This window comes from Coregonus lavaretus (genome assembly GCF_964263955.1).
Source record: "Coregonus lavaretus genome assembly, chromosome: 26".
NCBI lineage: Eukaryota > Metazoa > Chordata > Actinopteri > Salmoniformes > Salmonidae > Coregonus > Coregonus lavaretus.
The window spans coordinates 10,684,680-10,690,735 of NC_140013.1; the positions used below are offsets into that span (position 1 = coordinate 10,684,680).

Here is a 6,056-nt window from a genome sequence, read left to right on the forward strand (position 1 = left end):
CTTGAATGAGTAGGTGTGTCCAAACCTTTGACTGGTACTGTATATGGTAACCAACATCTCTTAAGGCAATTATTGAAACCTGACCAAAAAACAGCTTTAAAATACATTAATGTGGACAGAAATTAGCCTTGATAATAGCAAGATACTACAACTCACTAACCCCTGTCAAAAGGTGGTAAATGTAAGGCTATGGTTAATGTATAATGACAAGCAGCTGCCTGTGAAGCTCAGCCTGTGACTGCTCCACAGTAGAGTGGTCACTCCTCAGTCCTGAGTTTGATGTAGCAATCATAGGAAGGCGGCATGCGGCCAAAGCTGTAGCACGCTGGGTCGATGTTGATCTCCTCTGGAGGTCTGGTGCCGGTGAAAGTGAAGCGCTGCAGGAGGGAGGTAAAGAGGAGAAAGAGCTCTAATCTGGCCAGAGCCTCTCCCAGACACAACCGCTTCCCTGGGGACAAGAGAAGGGAGAGGGGAGAGGTCATTGTCAGTCAGCCTAGAACTTCAATTGTTTAATTGAAGTTGACCAGAGGTTCTCAGGTTTCTTGTTTTGTTTTTAAAATGAGTGGGGAAGTCCTAGGCTGGTGGATCAGGCTAGCTCCACCACGCTAGGGTAGTCCCAATCCTCTCATATCTTTTCATGTTTTTTGTGGATAGGATAGAGAGACACAGGAAAGTTATTAGGAGAGCGTGCAGAAAAGCAGTGGGCCAAATTCAAACCCATGCTGGCAGCGGAACAAAGTACATGTGCTCCAGAGAGGCAGCGGCTTAGACCGCTAGACTACCCCAGGCCACTAGGTTTCTTGTTATTAACTCACATAATCTATAAACTACTTGGAGCGTGATCTTACCCACTCCAAAAGGGAAGAATCCATCATTTTTCTTAAAGCGTCCATTTTCATCCAGGAAGTTCTCTGGGTCAAACTCATCTAGGTTCTTGAACAGTTTGGGATCAGCAAGCACAGAGGACAGCAGAGGCAGGACCATGGTACCCTGAAAGAATGTCAAAATAACACCCTTCACTTGCTATGAAAACTGCATGTTGATTAGTAAAATGTAAATCATATTTTTTGAACAACACTTCCACCAAGTCAAACAAAATATGGTGAAATGTAACATTCAGTGTTCCTAAAGTTACAGAATTGTGGTCACCTCTGGAATGAGGTAGTTGTGGAACTCTGTATCTCTGATCACTGTGGGGGACAGAGGTGGGAGTGAGATCCATATATCTCTGGACTTCATGAATGACAGCGTCCATGTAGGGCATTTTAACTCTGTCGTCAATCGTGAGCACTCTTGAGCCAATCACCTCGTCTATCTCCTTCTGAACACTCCCTTATGAAGACTTCGGTCACACTTTACATTACGTTGCACTGATACCATATACGGATTGTTGTTGGAGTTATTACATGTAACTACATCGTAATAACACATTTCAAACAACTTATAGTCCAGGACTATTCTTTTTTGGATTAGTGTTTTCAAATAGGTCTAGGAGACTTGGATGCAATCGTTAAAGACCTGGGTAGATGGGGTACCTTGAACATGAGGGTACTTCATCAGAAAGGAGGTGGATGGTGGAAGATGTGGTTTCTGTTCCAGCAGAAAACAGGTTCCATACAGTCATCACCATGTTCTCATAGTTGAACTCAGTGTTGTGATTATCTTTCTCCTAAGAGAAGAGAACAGAGAAGATACCTATGTAAGTGCAAGTAAACAGTGACATCTGGTGACAACTTGATGCGATCTCCACATACTTATTGCTACTAAATACGTTGGAAAACCAGAGATGGGCCTCTCACTTGTCTATTCACTCTTGATAGCCAAACTCACATAAGTGGATATGGATGGTGTCTTAATTCCAGCCACATTCCATATTTTCATAATGTGTAAGAGGTTCGACCTCCAATGTGATGATCATGCCGTGTTTTCTACCTCTAGCATTTTAACCAGGAAAGCCTCGATGAAGTCCTGAGGGTCAGAGGTGTCCAGGGTTTTAAGACATATTTCTGCTTGCCCTTGTATGTCATCTTTGGCCTTGTTTATGATAGTAAAACATCTCATGGGGTTTGCCTGGAAAGCACCAAACGATTCTAGGGAACATGTTGTACATCTGAAAGAAAGGGGAGGAAGGGGAGTTTTTTTTTATATATCCTTAGAGATTGAAAGTAGTGTTAGGTTCAAGTTCTTTGTGTAGGAGAAGTGTAATTATTTAGTGGACTGTAGGAATGTGTACTCCCAATAACTCAAGGCCTCTCCTGACTGATAAGAAGTTCTGTGATATGCATGGAGAAATCCTGGGTGATGGAAAAGTACTGAAGTACATTTTTGTGGAAAGGAGGGGGCGAGAGCTAAGGGTATATATTGACACTGCATTGAATGTATGTATTCAGCTGTTACATCTTTGCTGAGAAAGCATTTGAAACATCACTCAGAGTTTGGGCTCTTTTGTATGATAAATGTGTTATTTGTGTATTGAGATATTGGTCTTATCAAAACACTAGATGATCCATGTATTATAAAGTAAAACTGCACCTTTACAATTACAGGTTTAGTGTGAAAAGCTTGGTGAAGATATATTACTGAGAATAATGTATACAGTTCCTTCCTGTTATAAAATTCCCTCAGCCTCAGTTCTCAGTCCCATTGCATCCAAAACAAACGTTAATCACCCTTGGAATTTATCCCTGGGGTCCTGGAGGGAGAGGCAGGTCCTGGCAAAGTGCTCTATCTGATTTTGTACTGGGGGGGTGGGGGGGGGGGGGGGGTTTACTGTTACTATATTCTGCAATAAACCATGCATCTTCAGTTTCTACTTAATTCCCACAACCTGAGTAATATTGCCCATAAAGTTATTATACAATATATTTCAAATGCAAGAAAGATACCATGAAAACAACCTAGCTCCATATTCACTGAAGGCTTTCACCAGCATCTTAGCCTCTTCTTGGACCCGTTCTTCGATGCTCCTGTGCCCCATCTGTCACGGTTCAGACAGACGACAAGAGGACCACAATTGCGTCACACCAGAAAGTTTATTAAAACTTAAGGGAAAAGGGAAGTAGGGAGTGAGTGAAGGCTCCAGGGGTTATTCCGTCCAATGTGCTGGGTCTGTGCCCCCCCCCAGTGGCAGCGATGCGTCCGATGACGCCGGTGGTTGGTGGTCCAGAAGTCCTGGGGGGGAGGAAACACAGACACAACGGGGCGGATGAAACAAGGCAGAAGTACAGTTCAAGGGAAATCCAAATACGTTGTAGCAAGGCAGAAGGCTGGTCAGAGTTACCGGGGTCGAAGAGTAGTCAGGAGTCGTAATGGCAGAAAGCAGGTCTGGTTTTCCTGGGGCAGAAGAGTATCCAAGAATCAGGCAGGTCCGGGGTCACAAAACAAGGGTGAGCCAGAAGCGCGAGCAAACAGGTTCCGGGTGTGAGCTTTGCAGACGATCTGACAAAGGAGAGCTGAAAGACAGGACTTTAAATACTGGGAGAGGTTAGTGGGTAATGCAGCGCAGCTGGCAGAGTAATTAGAGCCGAGCAGAGCAGGGACAGGTGGAGCTAGTTAGGCTGAGTAGAGAGAGAGTGGTGAGCAGAGTGGAAGATAGTGGAAACAAATTAAGGTGGTAACCCGGTGGAGTGAGAGGGCTCATGACAGAACCCCCCCCCCAAGGGACGGCCCCAGAAGTCCCAAGAGCAACACCACGCCGGGCGGGAGGAGGGGAGCCGGAGGAGGGCTAGAACTCCTCCGAACGGTCCGAGCGAACGTCCTCATCCTCGGAGGAAGCCGGAGGGCCGTGGTCGGGAGATGGGACAGGTCCCGAGACAGGATCAGGCACAGGACAGGAAGCCGAGCGGGCAGGACGGTTAGGGATCCCTCTGGGGCGGCCCCTACGGATTGCAGGTTGATCAGGATGCCGTTGGTGGAAGGCGGTGATGAGAGTCCTATCCACAATCCGACTAGCTGGCACCCAGGTCCTTTCCTCAGGTCCATAGCCCTCCCAGTCAATGAGGTACTGGAGACCCCTACCCCTCCGTCTGGACCGAAGCAGGCGGCGGACGGTGTAAACCAGACCACCCTCGACGAGCTGTGGAGGAGGAGGACAAGGCGCAGCAGGGACCAGCGGACTCTCATGAATGGGCTTAATCTTAGACACATGGAAAGTGGGGTGCACCCTCATGGAATTAGGCAGTTGGAGCCGGACAGCAGTTGGGCTAATCACTCTTATGATAGGGAATGGGCCAATGAACCGAGGTGCCAGCTTTTGCGACTCCACCCTGAGTGGCAGGTTCCTTGACGACAACCACACCCTTTGACCAACATGGTAGGTGGGAGCAGGGATTCTCCGACGGTTGGCCCCGGTAGTGTAGCTGGCAACGGATCTGAGGAGTGTGGCTCGGGCTTGTGACCAGGTGCGGCGACATCGACGGGCAAAAGCAAGTGCAGATGGGCAAGTAACCTCCCCTTCCTGGCTGGCAAATAGAGGAGGCTGGTATCCATAAACACATTGGAAAGGGGACATACCGATGGCAGAGCAGGTCAGAGAATTGTGTGCGTACTCCACCCATGTCAATTGCTGCGACCAGGAGTGGGGGTTGCGTGAAGTCATGCATCGCAGTGCCTTCTCGAGCTCCTGATTTGCCCGCTCTGACTGCCCATTGGATTGGGGATGGAATCCGGAAGTCAGACTGACTGTGGCTCCCAGCAGGTGACAGAACTCCTTCCAAAAAGCGGAGGAGAATTGTGGACCACGGTCAGAAACTACATCCTTTGGCAGTCCGTGGATCCGGAAGACGTGTTCCAGGACCACCTGGGCGGTCTCCTTGGCGGTTGGGAGCTTGGGGAGGGGAATGAAGTGTGCCATCTTGCTGAATCGGTCAACTATGGTGAGAATGACGGTCATGCCACTTGAAGGGGGCAGCCCCGTGACAAAGTCAAGGGCGATGTGAGACCAGGGACGTCTGGGCACAGGCAGGGGCTGCAGCAATCCGGCTGGGGGCTGGCAGGACGACTTGTGTTGGTTGCAGATGGGGCAGGCTTGGACGAATTCCCGTACATCCTTTCTCAGAGAGGGCCACCAGAACCTCTGGGCGAGCAGGTTGTAAGTGCGGGTGGAGCCAGGGTGACAAGCTAGGCGGGAGTCATGTCCCCACTGAACGACCTGGGACCTCAGGTTTTCGGGGACAAAAAGGCGGTCAGCTGGGCAAGTGCTGGGACCGGGCTGGTTACGGAGAGCTTCCAGCACCTGTTCCTCAACAGCCCAGGTCAGAGCTGCTACGATGCAGGGACTTGGCAGAATCGACACAGGATCCTTGGAGGGGTTGTCATCCTTCTGGAATTGACGGGAGAGGGCGTCTGGCTTGGTGTTGCGTGATCCAGGCCGGTATGACAGAGTGAAATTAAACCTGGTGAAGAACAGGGCCCAGCGGGACTGCCTGGAGTTCAACCGTTTGGCCGTGCGGATGTACTCCAAGTTCTTATGATCGGTCCAAACGAGAAATGGAATGGTGGACCCCTCCAGCCAGTGACGCCACTCCTCCAAGGCAAGCTTCACAGCCAGCAGCTCTCGGTTCCCTATGTCGTAATTGCACTCAGAGGGGGACAACCGACGTGAGAAAAAGGCACAGGGATGGAGCTTCCTATCCTCCGCAGCCCACTGAGAAATCACAGCACCAACTCCCACATCCGAGGCGTCCACCTCCACAATGAATTGCCGGTCCACATCAGGCATCTGGAGGATGGGAGCGGAGGTGAACCTTACCTTGAGGGTACTGAAGGCCTTGTCGGCTGCTGGGGTCCAGGTGAAGGGTTGCTTGGTGCTGGTTAGAGCAGTGAGAGGGGCAGCAACGGTACTGTAGTTCCGGATAAACTTTCTATAGAAGTTAGCAAACCCCAGAAACTGTTGCAGCTTCTTTCTGTTCTCCGGAACTGGCCATGAAGTGACTGCTGATACTTTGGCAGGATCCATTTGGATACTTCCCTCTGCCACTATGTACCCCAGGAAGGCCACTGTCTTGACGTGAAACTCACATTTCTCTGCCTTGGCGTAGAGGGAATTCTCCAGAAGA

At 49.6% G+C, this 6,056-nt stretch overlaps 1 pseudogene across 1 annotated transcript; it reads right to left on the reverse strand.

The window, feature by feature from the left end:
* Nucleotides 1-257: 257 nt before the first annotated feature.
* On the reverse strand, nt 258-2,977 carry LOC311101509 (cytochrome P450 2M1-like; annotated as a pseudogene). Its single transcript has 6 exons — nt 2,903-2,977; nt 1,933-2,110; nt 1,536-1,669; nt 1,150-1,332; nt 849-990; nt 258-448 (listed from the first exon to the last, which is right to left on the reverse strand). The product of its transcript is annotated as a cytochrome P450 2M1-like (transcript).
* Nucleotides 2,978-6,056: the final 3,079 nt, after the last annotated feature.